The 14,863-nt window shown below is 39.5% G+C and overlaps 1 non-coding gene across 1 annotated transcript; it reads left to right on the forward strand.

Annotated features, from left to right (window-relative positions):
- The first annotated feature begins 5,565 nt into the window (after positions 1-5,565).
- LOC136519329 (small nucleolar RNA R71) lies at positions 5,566-5,672 on the forward strand. The gene has a single exon (XR_010774880.1). It is a non-coding gene; the product is annotated as a small nucleolar RNA R71 (small nucleolar RNA).
- The last annotated feature ends 9,191 nt before the right edge of the window (positions 5,673-14,863 follow it).

Here is a 14,863-nt window from a genome sequence, read left to right on the forward strand (position 1 = left end):
ATGGAATATGGTGGATATATATGGTGGCTAGCCTAATTCTACTATGCTCCTTGAAAACATATCCCTCATTTTAATTTGGAAACAATTGCAAGAAAACATGGGCTATCTTATTTATCTCTTTTTTTTCAGGTGGGCATCTAAGTACCCATTGTTTTAATACTTCGGACACTTTTCCATTTTTTTTCAATTCTTCTTTCTTCTTCTCTTTTTTTCTTTTTTTATGAATAACTTTTGCATAGCACATGCCTCTTTTCTACAACAAACTTTTGAGAGATAGCATCAAGAACTTGGAGCATTTATTTGGTGGAAACCTATGAAGCATATTTTTGGTGTTTTCTCCCAATGTAGGAGTAAAACCTTTTTGAGTGGATCTAGATGTATGGCATGTTTTTGCGCCTACCCCTAGTGGTGGAGTAGTGCATATATGGGAGGTGTGTATGTGATCTTAATTTTAAGAGTATGACAAACCTCTCATAAGGCATCAACAAAGCTTGACTAAACTCAATGCAAAACAAGTAGCATATAAGTGGAAGTTTTTCTAGCCTAGATAAACATGTTTGGCTTTGGTAGGAATTCAAGCTTTGTCATACAGGATCTCATCATGTGATTTTTTTTCAAAAGAAATCTCTAGAATTTAGTATCACTTGGAACAAGATAAATAGCAGCTTAGACTTTCTCATATCATATCCGTCAATTACCTAGACTTAGATCAAGGATATGCTACCCATGAGTTTCAAGTTTAGAGCACATTTTTATGTCAAATCAAACTCATCCAAAACTCAAGAGAATTCAAGGCTGAAAACTAGGCACTTGACAGAAATTATAATAGAGCAACTTTTCATCATTTCCATCATGTGAGATCATCTTCAAGTTCTATTTATTTATTGTCTCTTAAAAACAAACTAACAAACTAAAACACACCTTAAGCAAACTATATACACACTCTTTTTATTTGGTTTCCATCATTTTTTAGATCATACAATAGTAATATAAATATAAAAGACAAAGGCAAAATTTTATTTTATTTTCTTAGTTTTGCACTTTTTTTAACTAATACAAATTCGAAAATTAAATAAACTAAAGAAAATAATAAAATACTAGAAAGAAAACTTACCTTAGGTAAATGGGGGCTCCTCCCCCAAGCTGGGTGTTGCTATGGTCCTCAGGGAGGCAAGTGGTCAATGTGGAGATGGCCAAACAAGTAGTTCCAGTTGTCATTCTCCAGTTGCTATTATTGCTGGATGGCGACGAGGTGTTGTCCTGCTTCTTACGACTAGGAATGTTGGTGAAGAGTGTTCTAGATCTCCTGCTGGTTCTCCTCGATGGTGGTGAGCCTAGTATCGAAATGAGCATAGTCCATCTGCTGCTCATGCTAACCTATGGGATGGTCATGGTAGCCATAGGCAGAGAAGGACATGCGTCCTCCCTAGTGGCCACTAGAGATCTCGTACTGCTACTGCTGGTAGTAGTTGAAATTGCCAGCCTACCATTACGCACTTGAGCCTTGATGCCAAGAGCTCTCAGCATGCTAAGGAGCGGGCTGCTCCCAACCAGCATGCTCGGGTTGGTGCATGTGGGAGGATCCCAGCTGGTCCTAGCCTGCATGCTAAGGAAGGTGCACCTAGGAAGGTTCTACTTGATCAAATCCTGCATAGCTGGTGAAGGTAGATCCTCCTAGAATGGGGTCGTCTCCATGGTACCGAGGCTATGGGTTGCGAGTGATCCTTGCAGAGGCACTCCTACGAGGTGCTTGCTCTATTTTCTGCAAATCAAAGACAAACGAATCTACCACATACAGACCGAGGTTCCAGTCTAGTGACGAGAACTCATTTATGTAGTCCATATACATCATGACTATTTTCCCATCCTTGCCCTTTTTAACATGTGTACATGATTAAAATAGCCATATTCAATAATCCATCAGGGACTATCAATGTATGTAATAGAAGTGTTTGCTAGCAAACCCAAATTTCTAGCTATGCGGGTGACCAAAGAAGTGCACCCAACATGTCCCTTAAGTACAGGAATTTCTACTCATTGTGCCATCATGAATTTTACAGGTGAGACCTTGTTTCTTTTAATCATGGCATATAATAACTTTAGTTCATCATTCCTAACTGTATGGAAGTCATTTCTAGGAAAAAGAGAAAATCCTAGCCATTTGTGCATGAACCACAAAGTAGGGTCGTGAATTTCATTGGTGCAAGGGAAGTTGCAAACAATTTCTTTTGATATCTCCCTCCAAAACTTATTCCTATCAAAGTCTTGTATAGCTGAGTCTACATCAATTGTGCACTAAGCAGGGAATCCTAGAAGCTCACTAAAGTTCTTCCAGGGAAAAGAAAATTCTTTCCCAAAGAACCTAAATGAGACTTCCGAGTCGGTGGTTTGTAAAGTGCATAAAATTCAATAGTCAAAAGCTTGCACCCTGACTTATCTATTTCCCATGCATACTCCCATTCTATGGCCTTGAAAATAAGTTCTAATTTGGAGTCTGTACATGTGGACTGAAGTAGGGCTGGATCAGAGGCAGGGGTGAGGATGAAATCCTGATCCTTCAGCTTCTTGTAGATGTTCTTCTCCCTATCATCCCGGAGCTTGAGATACTTTTCCTGTAGAAGAACGTTCCTCCACATAGGGGCTGATCGAGACGGTGCTCTAACAGTGGGAGACGGAGGATTAACCTCCATATCAGGGCTTGCTCGGGATGAAGAACTTCTCGTTGAACGGAATGATATCGCCCGCTTGAGCTTGTCGGCGATCTTGCTCATTTTCCTACAAAATAGGCAAAAACAACATAGGTCGTGGAACAAGATAAAAATATTAGTGGTTAGTCATCCAAAAGTCAGTTGTCTAGAGGCTAGTCATCCGAGATTACCTAGTGAATATTCTAATCAAGATGCTGGCATGTCTTCCACCCTAATTCTTTTTAATTTCCACTCTTGATTTGGACAATACTACCACTCTTAAACTCTATTTTTCTTGCTCAAATTTCAACAGCATCTCTTCCTCTCTTTCTCAAGATTTTAACACTACTCTCACTCAAACTTTCCCACACTCTTTCTTACTACACTTCTCTATTCAAGAGAATTTAAACTACAAAATTTGAAACTGGATTTTTGAACTGTGAGTGAGTTGTGTAGCCAGGAGAAGTGGTATTTATAGAGGGAGAGGGGGAGGCCGCTTGGCCTAGTGGTGGGGTCAGCCGGCCACACAAGGTGGTCAAATAGCCTCTCCATTTCCTGATGCTTCCTTTGCTCCTTTCGGTGGGAATGTGCTGTGGACGGTGCAGAGTGAAAATGAGTAGGAAAGGAGGTGATGGAAGTGATGTATGGTGGTTATGGAGGTGATGATGGTGGGTCCCAGTGCCTGTATTTCTACCGTATACATGTATAAAAATGCAATGCAAAATTACTTTTGTGAAACTATGAAATATGAGAAGATGAATTATGATATTTTTTATATTTTTATGCCTCCACAGTAAATATTTCTTACGGGGTTTTTACTCTCCATAAAAATTATTTACATGATGGTTAAATTTTTAGTATGCCATGATATAAATTGTTTATTTCATTTTTCTAATAAAAGTTTTAAGAAGTAAATATGCCGAAGTAAAAATATAATGCGAAAACTAAATATGGATAACTACCAAGTTACCTCCTGGCGAGGGTTCAGAATTTTAAGTCCACCAAACCAGACTTCTTCGCTCAAGTTCATTCTTCAAGTGTATCCTTCGTTCCTAGGGATGGAGACCTTGATACTTGCTTTTCATGCCATTCCAAATTGGAGCATTGTTCCGGTCATGGCTTGAAAGCGAGCCGCTCTTCCTTTCCATTAATATGGAATTTGATCTCTTCTGCTCTGACATCAATGTGTGCATTTGGAGTGCTCAGGAAGGGTATCCCAAGAATGAGTGGTGTCTTCATGTCCTCCTGTATGTCAAGTACCACAAAATCCATAGGAACAATTTTTTTTTGTATTTTTACCGAAATATTCTCAATGATTCCTATAGGGTAGTGGACCGATTGGTCAGCTAGTTGCAAACACATCGATGTTGGTGTGAGTGTTGAATGGTGAGCTTGTCGAAGACCTTCTTGGGCATGACACTGAGACTTGCTCCATTATCGTATAACACATTCTCAAAGTTCTAGCTCCCGATCGAACAATCTATAGTGGGTAGGGATGAAAATGGTACAGATATTTTCTGAACGTATTCGAAACTAAATCTGTTTAGAGGGGTTGAGATCTATCCGTATCCAAGTCCGGATATCCAACATCCGATACCGTATCCGAATACTCAAATCGCATATTTATGATATCGATATCCAATCGTATCCTATCCGACATAGTTGACACTATCCGTATTCGAATCCAAATCCAGACAGAAATATGAAAACAAATGTAATATTGGTGATATCGTTCATATCCGATCCGTTTTCATCCCTAATAGTGGGACATCCTGGATCCTACTCCTTGATAGGTACTATGTTTAGGATGGCTGCACTACACTACTCCATTGACTTGATTACCTCAGTGGAGGGCAGTGGTCTTTTGTTGTTGAGGATGTCTCTGAGATACTTCGTGTAGGTAGGCACCTGTATGGCATCTAGCAACGGAATATTGATATATAGCTTTTGAATTACCTCTACAAACTTACCAAACTGCTCATCCATTTTGGCTTTTCAATTTCTACATGGAAACGGTAGGAGGGTCGTGTCATGAAAATCTTGTTGTAACTCTTGCTCTTGTGGCCCAACTTCTTTGTCGTTCTCCTTCTCCTCTTCCTGCACTACCACTGGTGTCTTACCTGTCTTTGTCAGATATGGCAGATCACAAGTAGACTTGCCACCTCTTGTGGTTATGGCATTGACCTTCTCAAGGTTAGTGGCAAAAGGCAGAGCAGCGGCCAACTGGGCTAATTGAGATTCTATCTTTTTATTATAGCTAAGTTGGTCTTTTATAGCAGAAGAAAAACTATCCATTTTAGTATTTATATTTTCTACGACCTTGTCATTAAAAGCAAGCTTTTTAGAAATACTCTCATTAATCCTAGCTTGTTCTAAGATCAAGTCTCTCAAGGATGGTTGTTTAAAATTAGAAGAACTATAGTAATTACCTAGGTACTTACCTTGTAATTTAATGGTTGTTGTTGACTCCATCCTTGTTTCTGTTGTTGTAGAGTAGAGTGGTTGATGATGATGTTTGCATCCTCTTGATATTCAAAGAATTCAACCCCCAAATATTCCCCACATAAATTTTGAGCATTGAATGCATCTTGAATGGCCTCATGATCTTTCTTGTAATTGTCTCGCTGTTCGAGCCAATTCAATAGTACGTCCATCTTGGTTGATAGTGCACACACCTCTTCTGGTACTTTTTCACTCTTATTACATGATTGAATATTGCATGATGACCAGTTGTGATTAGAGGCTATCTTTTCCATAAGAATTTCAGCTTTTCCAAGGGTGAGTGACATAAATGATCCTCCAGTAGTGGCATCGAGTTGTTCATGGGCTTTCTGAGTTAATCCATGGTAGAAACTTTGCATGAGCAACCAATCTTCCATTCCATGATGAGGGCAATCTCAAACATATTCTTGAAAACGTTCCCATGCTTCTGGAATGGTCTCTCCTTTCTGTTGTTGGACGTTTGAAATCTTTTCTCTTAAGGCATTGGTCTTGCCTATAGGGAAAAACTTTTCTAGGAAGGCCTTTGAACCCTTGTCCCATGTATTGATGTGATCTTTGTTGGTGTAGAACCATTGCTTCGCTCTTCCCACAAGTGAGAATGGAAAGAGGCGGAGTAGTACGATGTCTTGAGCAATGTCCTTGATGACTGTAACACCCTAGTATCAAGCATGGCATTTGGTACTTGCATTTCATGAGCACAAGCATCATCCAAGCATTCATGAGCATGAGCATATGGAATTTCATCTTATTCTTTACATATTATCACATGTGATATTGATTTTATACATGCATATGGTTGTGATCATGTGTGACTAATGCAAGAGATGGTTGTGTGGTCTCAAAAACACCTTAGACACATCTAGGATGATAAATGGAACAATGTTTGTATTCATGGCATGGGCCAATTTTTCTTCTAAGTCCTAGTTTACTCATAATGTCATTTTTCATGATCCTACTTTGACCAAAGTTGAACTATAGCATAGACAATTTGCATGGCAGTGCACCCTTAATAAAAGTTGTAGTTCTTGATATGGGTAACAAACTTTATTTAAGGGTCATGAGCTAATTTAGTGCCTAACATGGTCAAATAGGGCTCACAAGAATCAACTTAATGCTGTTTTGAAACTCAAAAATTTGTCTGTCTAAAGCTGATTTTCAGTTTCCTTGTAGCTATCTTTGGTGATTTTTAGTTTGCAAACCATTGGGAATTAGGAAAAACTCCTTTAAGCATTTTTGTAGTACTCATGTAGCTCTACAAAGTGGTGAAGATGGTTTGCCAAAATTCATCACAGTTTGGGAGATTCAGTGGTTTGAAAATCGTGTTTCAGATAACCTGCATCAGACTTAGCCGATTTGAATTGGCCGGTGTCGTGGCCGATCGGCCACAGGCCTTGGCCGTCGTGTGGCTACTGTACACCGGAGCCAGGTCCATGCTGTGGTTAGGGTGGCACTAAAGGTAGTGACCTCACGCTCTCTTCCTCACGCTCACTCTCACTCTCTCCTGCCTCTCTCTCGCTCTCTCGCAAGCCCTGAAGTGGAAGGGCACCACACCATCGTCGCCGTCGAGCTCTGTCGGCAGCGTTCGCCGCCCACGCAGCACCACCAACCAATCCACCTCGCCCACAGCTCCACCGTGAGCCACTCCACCTTCCCGAGCCACTAGCTGCGTCAATCGAGCCTAGGTAAAGACTTAGGACGAGTTTGTCATCATCACGGCCATCACTAGAGCACCGCCGAGCTCGCGCTCACGAGTGGCCTTGCTCCTCTAAGCTCTCTTGTTTTCTCTCTTCTCGTGTTAGAGATAGCCTAGGACTAGGTCTAGATCACGCTGCTGGCTTTTAGTCAATACCGACACACCAGCGCTGGGACATGGCCTCTCGCTGCCACACTCTCATCACCGTGACGCCATGCACGCGGTCGGACCTCACCGCCACTCCACTATGGCTCTATCCTAACCCTAGATCTCTACTACGTCACCCTAAACCCGTAGACAAGCTTCCCTGAGCTTGCCATGGCCGGAGCGCCACCGTTCCTCACCGTCGTCCGCCATGCAACGCCACTGCCCCAGATAGGGGTCGTATTAGGTCCAACCATCTATGTCACTGGCTATGGGATGGCAGGGCGAAGCTAACGGTGGTGACCGTACCGCTAGAAACCTCGTCGTCGGCGAGCTATGGCCAGTCAAAGCGCCGCCTTGTTTTTATGTGTATGACATGTGGGGTCGCATTGAATGCGGCCCCCCCGCTGTCAGCGCCTCCGGGTGCACCTAGCTGCTGGGCCTGATTTGAAATTTGATTTTTCTTTATTTGATTTTCTAGATTTTGTAGCAAACTTGCAAAAATCATATCTAGAGTTAGGAGTGTCCAAATGGGGTGATCCAAATTTTGTTGGATTGTTCATGAAGTATACTATTTGATAAAAATATGAAACCTACTGTTTTGGATATTTTTCTAGGGGAATTAAATTGAGCTAGATAAGTGCTTTTAATTTTGTTTCTATCTTGTAAAATGCATATCTTGAGCTAGGGAAGTGGAAAAATTGTGATTCCAATTTTTCTAGTTTTGTGTTGACATGCTATAGCTAGGAAAATGCTAAACCTATAGTAGGAATATTTGGAATATGATCTTCCTATTTAATATTAAATAATTGCTAGTTTCTAGTGAAAATAAATGAGGTAAAAATACCTAACTTATGATCATGCAAATTTCTACCCAGTGTTCTTATGCTAGGATGAAAGTAAGAAAAATAGGAAATCCGTTGTTTGACACTTTTCACTAGGCTAAACAATTTTTGCTAAAATAAGCCTATGTAACTTGTCATTTTTGTAGAGGTTGCTATCATATCCAAATGGCATGAAATTTGTATAGTAGACTATTGGGATCATATGTAAGCTACTGTAATTTTCTTAGAATTTATTGACCACCAGAAATATTTATCCTTTAAATCACCTTATTATATAAGGATATTAATAAATGCACATAAGTAAATTATTTGGGATTAACCATGATGTTTCCTATGGTGCTTGTGATGGATGTGATTTGTTAAGATGAATATTTGTGCTTAGAAGTAATTGGTTATAGGCAGCTAGTTAATTATTGCTTTATAATTCAATTAAATATCTGCATGAGTAGTTTCTGTTGTGTTGATAAATTCATGATGATAATGACCTCTTCTGTGAAACTTGTTAATAACAAAGTTGTAGATAATAGGCCTAATGGTTTAAGAGTTATAGCTGTTAGAAATCTGCTGTCAGATTTGCTTGTCCTCTAGACAGATCTGAAAGATTGAATTATTTGACCTATATAGCTACGGAATCACCATAAGATGATTAAAAGAAAGTTGTACGTAATTTCATAAGCTTTCCAGAAAGTCCACAACTATATTGTTTGGATGTGTAAAACTCCAGTTATGGTCAAAACAAGTGGCTGCTGTCTTGCAGTCCAGAAAATGCTTAAATGGGCATTTGTTTAATTACTAGAGAAGAGATATGCACCTACTCAGTAAAAGAAGTTAATCTTGTTATCACCCTAGTACCTTGCTATTAAGAACACTCATGAGTATGTCATTACCTATGCATCCATGATATCTTATTCGTTCTCATGCATATAGGATTGCCCGAAGGAATCACCATCTTGGAGTTTGAAGTAGAGGAGGAGGAGAATCAGGGACACCCTAGCTCATAGCTCCCGAAGGTGAGGAGCAGGCTCCAGAAGAACTTCTAGAGTGCCCTCACCACTAACCCACTTCTTTCCTAAAAGGCAAGCCTTGGAGCATTTTAAGCCTCCTATGTTTTATAAAATATCACTTGAATCCTTTATGTTTGATGCATTAGGTTATAAGAGTTGATTTGGAAACACTTGATGCATAGAACTACCTTGTCCAGATATATACTTTAAACCCTATGTAGGTCTAGGATCGAATATATGCTTAGCCATGCTTACACCAGTAGAAGTCAAGTGATTTCCTGTCACCTGCGATATATAGGTGGATACCGGAGCACGGTTGGCTATATTTGCTATTGTGGAAAAGAACCGTGGGATAATGTAACTAGAGGTCGGGTGGAGTCTATGTGTAGGTTGACTCACGTGATTCCGTCTGGGCCGATTAAGGGTTGTATCATTGGAGGCCCTCTTGTCATTTTGAACGCATGCCTCTCACTTAGCTGGCCGAATAACTTGTTCCGACTGCGAAGCCGAGTAGCTCAACTTAGGCTGGGCCTCGTTCTTTCAAAGTGTGCACTCTGGATGGTAGTAAAGATGTATGGGGAGCCAAATGTGGGCCCTAGGATAGGGTAGTCCTGATCGTCCTGGCAGCTGGTTGTCCCTGGTTGTGCGGTGCTGATCGAACCCATGAAATGTGTACCTAAGTTGTACCAAAGGTGATTTAAGACTACCTTGGCGCAGGTATGTCTGGGTTTATGTTAGGAATAACTGCCCAGCTAGTTGTAATCGATTCGAATCACCATCTCTCTCAGATAGTGAGCAACTTGGCAGAGCCCCTTCATCATAGTAATTGAACTATGGAATGTGATGGTTATGATGAACATGGAAAATATTACACCTGCTATGGTTACTATTGTATGTTACTAATGATATCCCACATGTTTAGCACAGGTTAGCTGCTAATCTAGAGATGAATAGCTATAATGAACTTGGTTACCGAATTACAAAATGTATAGCTCAACTAGTGGCTTTTATGCAAAATATTGTCAAGCTAGCTCCACTTATAAAGCCTTGCATGATCCTTGGAGTCAATTTATTTTTGGTTTATGATAGGTAAGTCTAGCTGAGTACCTTCGTGTACTCATGGTTTATTTCCCACTTGTTGCAGATAACACAATGTATCATGGGTATTGTAAGAACTGCTTCTTGCCCGCAGTGGAAGAGGAGTAGGCTAGGGCAAGGCGCTTCTATTTATATATCTTATCTGTGATGCTTTTGTGGGTGGTGATCACAAACTAGCTTGTATTAAACAATGGTGTGAGATGTTGGTTTTAAAACTGCTTTGCTTTCGCTACTACCTTATTTGGAACTTGAATTGTAATAAATTTAATCATACTCAGATGTATGGCAATGTGTTTGTGAACTCTATGTAACATGTGGTGTGTATGTTGAATCATGTATGATCTTGGTTGTATGTTGGCGATTAATCGAGACCCTTCGTGGTACTCGACGGACTACTGGGTTTATATGGCTCAAGTATGATAGTGCAACTGCTTCGTGGGCTGCCATTGTACTTGTGCTCTTATAAATTGGACGGTTCTGTTACAATGATGACCATGCTACTTATCTCTAGGAAATTTTGAAGATGAGCACTAGCAACTTCATGTGCCTTTCCATTGAATGAGGTAGCTTGCACCATGTTGATGAGGCTTGGTTTGAGCTGGAACTCAAGATTATCGGTTTTGAGTGTTGGTCCAGTGCGAATGTTCTCGGTGCTTGGAGCAGAGAACTCACGTAGAGTCTTGTCAGCCATAGCTTCATAAACTGGTGTTGAGCTTCCTCTTAATTTGGTTGATTCTAATTGATGGAATTTATTGGTAAATCACAACCAATCCTGCAATACCCTGTGTAAGATATGAACAAAGACAAACAAGGGTAAGCCTGCTAAAGTAGAGGTTATGAATTTGTCAATAAGTATTTTTTTGGTCAATTCTCTTAGCCATTTGCCCCTCCTAGGCAATGGCGCCAGAAATGCTTATTGACATTTCTTAGCATCACTCTTAACTAAGTTGTCATCCCTAGCATGATGCCAGAAAATGCGTTGTTGGTAATTATGAGAACACTTGAAAACTATATATATAAGGTATTCGAAAGCGCACAAATAATTTACCATTGTAGCATTTCACCTAGGAGTATACCGAGTATTGTTATTTATATTTTATCCATAGGGAGGAGCTATGGGGTTGTGTTGGCATAGAGATATTGACAAATATGTATACTTATGATAAAACCACTCTCATGCTATAGCAGGGGTAAGTCAAGTGACACATAAATGATAAGTGTAAGGTAATAATGGTATTCCAGAGATATAAATAGATACTCATAAAATGTAGTAAGGCTAAGCAGGAGATTCGTTAAGAGCAAAAGATTCCTAAATCATTACTTATCTACTAAGTCTTTTGTACACCCAAGTAATACACTCTCATCTATAGTATAACTTACTTTGGATCTATGTATAAGGAACATTACTAAGGAAGATTAAGAACAGAGCTTGTCTTCCTTTACAATCACGTTCTACATGCTCTACAAATGGGGAGTGGATTACAAAGGACTCAATGGGAGTGTCACATCCGTGATCTACCACATGACCCAGAGTGTAGTAGGCTTCCATAGGCAAACAATATCTAAGCACCACGCTTACATAATGTTGACCACTTAACTCACTTGAGTACTAAGCAAACTAGGAACATAATAAATAGCAACATAATATTGAAGTAGCACAAAGTCATAAATAAAAGAGATACAATGGCTATACCAGTCTCCAGACGGTAGATCCGAAATCCTGACAGATAGCCCAAAGTCTACTTAAACCTTGCTAGCTAGCCTATACTAGAAACTTGAAGAATTAGAGCTCTATTGTTTTCTCTCTAAAAACCCTAATTTTTGGTCTACTCTTGAATTATGGTAGCGTGCCCTAGAGGGGGGGGGGGGTAGGGGCTGGTTATATAGGCTGGAGCGTCCAACGTGAGCCTTTGGATCAAACCGACTTAAAGGACTACGTAGATGCATCCTAGGAGGTGGTGGGGAACCAACTTACGAAGGAGGCTGATAGGTGGGTCCCCCAGGGGCCGAGCAACCTCTAGGTGGGGCTGGCTGGCCCTACCTGGTAGTGGCTTGGCCCCCACTTTGGTGTGGAGTCCTCTTGAGTCTTCTGGAACCTTTTGGAGTTGATTTCGCTATGGATATGCGAGATTTTATTTAACGATTTGATCCTCCTTGATGGTTTTCTAAAATAACCCTGCTAAAAATACCAATTCACCAAAACTCATAGAAATTGTTAGTTTAAACCCCTAAGTCTATGTTGGTGATTCTGTTTATGCATGATTTTAAGTTATATTGATAATTCATGATGGATGGTAACTACCGTCAACAAACTCCCCCAAGCTTAACCTTTGGTCGTCCCTGAGTAAAGCTAAACTTAACAATGAATTATGAGTTTTAGGATTTTTGAAAACATTGATGCAACTCCTTAAAAGTACACTTGCATTCAAACAAGAATTCTCCTCTGGATTAGAACAAATTGATATGACTTTCAAACTCACTCATATTACCTTCAACCATGGGGCTTTCTAGCTTTCACTTGGATCTTGAGTAATTGAAAGATAGAATGATCAAGTCAAGCACTATGTCTCAGGTTCTTTTGTTAAACCATTATTCCAGAGTTTTTGCAAGTTTTCAAAATAAAACTTAGAGATTCCATTGTATGACACTCTCAAGTCTCTCACATATGTGGTATTTGTGGATCCTCACCAAGGCAATGAATGATGTTATGCCTTTTCTTCTCTTACAACTAAAGCTTATGTGGAGTTCATAGGAGTGGTAATTGTATGAAGAGAGCATACTTGCAATACATATATTGTAAAGTCAAACAATGGATCCAAAGAGAGTTGAGTCATACAATCAAATCAAAATGTGCATGTGTATGGAATATGGTGGATATATATGGTGGCTAGCATGATTCTACTATGCTCCTTGAAAACATATCCCTCATTTTAAACTTTCAACCATGGGCCTTTTCAGCTTTCACTTGGATCTTGAGCCATTGAAAGACAGAACGATCAAGTCAAGCACTATATCTCAAGTTCTTTGTTCAACCATTATTCTAGAGTTTTATAAGTTTTCAAAAATAAAAACTTAGAGATTCCTTTGTATGACACTCTCAAGTCTCTCATATATGTGGTATTTGTGGATCCTCACCAAGGCAATGATAATGTTATGCATTTTTCTTCACCTACAACTAATGCTTATGTGGAGCACATAGGAGTGGTAATTGCATGAAGAGAGCGTACTTGCAATACATATTTTGTAAAGTGAAACCTCAGATCCAAAGAGAGTTAAGTCATATAATCAAATCAAGATGTGCATGTGTATGGAATATTGTGGATATATGTATGATGGATATATATGATGGCTAGCCTAATTCTACTATGCTCCTCAAAAACATATCTCTCATTTAAAACTTGGAAACAATTGCAAGAAAACATGGGATATCTTATTCATCTCTTTTTTCAGGCGGGCATCTAAGTACCCACTGTTTTAATACTTCAGACACTTGTCCATTTTTTAATTCTTCTTTCTTCTTGTCTTTTTTTATGAATAACTTTTGCATAGCCCATGCCTTTTTTTTGCAATAAACTTTTGAGAGATAGCAACAAGAACTTGGAGCATTTATTTGGTGGAAACCTATGAAGCGTATTTTTGGTGTTTTCTCCCAATGTAGGAAAAACATTTTTACGTGGATCTAGATGGAAGGCATATTTTTACGGCTACCCCCAGTGTAGGAGTAGTGCATATGTGGGTGGTGTGTACGTGATATTGATTATAAGAGTATCACAAACCTCTCATAAGGCATCAATAAAGCTTGACTAAACTCAATGCAAAACAAGTAGCATATAAGTGGAAGTTTTCCTAGCCTAGATAAACATGTTTGGCTCTTGTTGGAATTAAGCTTTGTCATACAGGATCTCATCATGTGTTTTTTTCAAAAGAAATCTCCAGAATTTAGTATCACTTGGAACAAGATAAATAGCAGCTCAGACTTTCTCATATCATATCCATCAATTACCTAGACTTAGATCAAGCATATGCTACCCATGAGTTTCAAGTTCAGAGCAAATCAATCTCATCCAAAACTTGGGAGAATTCAAGGCTGAAAACTAGGTACTTGAAAGGAATTATAATAGAGCAACTATTCATCATTTCCATCATGTGAAATCATCTTCAAGTTCTATTTATTTATTGACTCTTAAAACAAACTAACAATCTAAAACACACCTTGAGCAAACTATATACACACTCTTTTTATTTGGTTTCCATCATTTTTTAGATCATACCATAGTAATATATATATAAATGACAAAGGCAAATTTTTATTTTATTTTCTTAGTTTTGCACTTTTTTAACTAATACAAATTCAAAAATTAAATAAACTAAAGAAAATAATAAATACTAGAAAGAATACTTACCTTAGGTCAATGGGGGCTCCTCCCCCAAGCTGGGTGTTGCGATGGTCCTTCAATAAGGCAGGTGGTCAATGTGTAGATGGCCAAACAAGTAGTTCCAGTTGTCATTCTCTTGTTGCTGTTGTTGTTAGATGGCGACGAGGCGTTGTCCTGCTTCTTCTTGCCACTGGGAATGTTGGTGAAGAGTGTTTCGGATCTCCTGCTAGTTCTCCTCGATGGTGGTGATTCTAGTGTTGAAGTGAGCATACTCCATGTGCTACTCATGATAACTTGTGGGATGGTCATGGTAGCCATAGGTAGAGAAGGGCATGCGTCCTCCCAGGTGGCCACTAGAGATCTCCTCGTATTGCTACTGCTGGTAGTAGTCGAAATTGCTGTCCTCCCATTGCGCACTTGAGCCTTGATGCCAAGAGTGTTTACACCAAAATTTGGAAGAAGAGTTGCAGGGACTCGAAAGCTCCCAAGATCATGTCATCAAGGAATCAATTTC

The sequence above is a fragment of the Miscanthus floridulus genome, chromosome 17 (assembly GCF_019320115.1).
Source record: "Miscanthus floridulus cultivar M001 chromosome 17, ASM1932011v1, whole genome shotgun sequence".
Lineage (NCBI taxonomy): Eukaryota > Viridiplantae > Streptophyta > Magnoliopsida > Poales > Poaceae > Miscanthus > Miscanthus floridulus.